General features: G+C 43.6%; 1 long non-coding RNA gene across 1 annotated transcript in view; it reads left to right on the forward strand.

Moving 5' to 3' along the window:
- LOC119291712 overlaps positions 1-2,358 on the forward strand; it is a 5,716-nt gene extending 3,358 nt beyond the window's left edge. The window contains exon 4 of the long non-coding RNA XR_005142606.1: positions 1,491-2,358. This is a non-coding gene — a long non-coding RNA (uncharacterized LOC119291712). The remainder of the gene's footprint in view (positions 1-1,490) is intronic.
- The last annotated feature ends 41 nt before the right edge of the window (positions 2,359-2,399 follow it).

The raw sequence follows: 2,399 nt of genomic DNA on the forward strand, positions 1-2,399 counted from the left end.
TTCTAGCACGCACGAGCACACATGAGTTGCTTACTGGCAACACTGATTTTGCTTAAACAAACCTTAGAAGTTGCATCTCTTTTTTCTTCTTTCAACACACTTCTAGTACAAAAAGCACCTAAGGAAAACATTTATTTTCATTTACAACAACCAGTAGTTGGACAAAGAAAACTGAAACAGTTATCATGTACTGACATGACTTGCTTATTGTCAATATGATCTGCTTAAAAAACCCCTATAGTTGCTCACACTTTCCCCCATACACATCAAGTTCTAGCATGCGCGAACACACAAGAGTTGCTTACCACCAACACTGATTTTGCTTAAAGAAGCCCTAGAACTTGGCTGCTCTATTTTTGTTTTCTCAATACATTCCTCGTACAAGAAGCAACCTAACAAAAGCATTAAGGGGTTTCTCTGGTAGTACAATAGCCAGTAGTTGGAGAAAGGAAAATGAAACAGTACTGTCAAGACTTGCCTTTTGTCAATACTTGACTTGCTTGAAAAAATGCTACAGTTGCTCACTAATTTGCCTAAACAACAAAAAGTTGCGTTGAACATGAACTAGGACTTCCAATTTAGCATGGCATTTTCTTATTCCCACAAAGTAACTCATGTACTTAATTGTAGGCAAGTCCAGGTTCATGTTCAAGCAACTTGTGTGTCATTCCGGCTCACACTCGTGAGCCTCATGCCTTCATAAGTTGGCTAATTTTTTTCATGTGAAGGAGATAGCCATTTGCGATTTGCCTTAACTAGCAGAAATTGCTTACTACTGATGCACAAGCATATACTTAGTATTAGCTAGCTTATGGCTATGACCAGCAAAACTTGATTTGCTGCATGGTGTTGGACGCAAAGGAAGATGTTGTTGATAATTAATTCATGCAATGGATTTAGTCATTGGACATCATAAGTACTTGCAAGTAGAACTGTAGAAGCAAATATAGTTGCATGCATTTTATGGTCGTTCTTGATTGCAGGCAAGTCCTTGTTCATGGTCAAGCAACTTGTGTGTATTTAGATATGGTTGTGGCTATCATTTTCTTCTATTTTTTCCAAGAAACTTTGTGACATATGTCTGGCAACTCCTGATCTACGATCAAGCAACTGTTGTGCAGTTAGGCAAGAGGCAGCTAGCTTATTATTATTATTTTCAAAAGCAACTATGTGTGCTTGTTTCTACAAGCAAATCCTGGTTCATGTCTAAGAAAAGTTGGTTGGGAAAATGAAAATAGGGGGAGGTGGGGGAGGGGTTGATAAACATGTCAAAATAGGGGTTTTGCGGAGTGTTTTTAGTCCTTTTCTTGGGAGGTGGGGGAGGGGTTGATAAACTTTGCCTACTAGCCGATGTACACAACTACTACAACCTAATTGATTGTTCTCTTTTTCGTAACTGCTCATTTGCAGGGGGAGACGGTATGTATAGGTGGTACTTGCAGGGACGAACTGATGAGATTTTTTTTGGTTTTTCTCCTGCTTTTTTTCAGTGCACAACAATGGTTGTCAGTTGAAGGGGTGAAGCTCTCATCTGGAAAGAGATTTGGGATGAAGAAGACCAGCGGATGCTGGGGAAAGAAGGAAGGTGTCAGTTCGGTGAGGGGGGAAGGGCAATGTGGAGCATGGGGGAGGGGAAGAGCTCACGTGTTTCCCCCCTGCACGTGATCGGGAGCACGGACCAGGAGAGTTTCCTTTTGTGGTCGGGAGACTAAAGGGGGACAATTTTTAAACTAAAATGGAAAGTGTGCCACGGGACGCTAGGGAGCAATGTTTGCTCCCTAGTCACGTCCCTTTTCTAATAAGACGTGATTATGGTGGGGCCCTGACCCATGTGTGCATGTTATGTTGACCGTCGAGACGGAGGGACCTTGCAGCCACGTGGGCTAACGGATGGGGTGGACCTGTGATGTCAGAGCCGGGCCAGACCATCATCACTAAGCCGAGCATGGAAATACTTCATGGCTAAGGAATGACCGCACGGCAAAGATTTTCGACGTCTGGATTGGCATGGAAACGACGAGGTGCTTGGCGGAAACCGAGGTGGGAATGAAGCTCCTCGGATGCAATCCAGCAATCAAGATATTGATACGTGAGGATTCGCTGAATCAATTTTCAAGACCGACGACCTAAAACAAAGATCTGCTTAGAAGAACCGAGGTGCGTCTAACTTGAACACCGGTTCAGGGGCTACTGATGATGTCCTAGCTAGGCGGTCTCTCATCAAGTCGTCTTTCCTGGCTAGATGGGTCGGGCCAAGGACCCCCATATCGGTTCACCAATGGGCCACGCCGAGTGGCCCATGGCATATGAAAGGAAAGCTCCTGAAAACTTGACATATACTCTTAAGATATTGAAACTCGTCTACAACACGTTCTCCTTATACATACCCGACTAGGATG

Source organism: Triticum dicoccoides, chromosome 4B (genome assembly GCF_002162155.2).
Source record: "Triticum dicoccoides isolate Atlit2015 ecotype Zavitan chromosome 4B, WEW_v2.0, whole genome shotgun sequence".
Taxonomy (NCBI): domain Eukaryota; kingdom Viridiplantae; phylum Streptophyta; class Magnoliopsida; order Poales; family Poaceae; genus Triticum; species Triticum dicoccoides.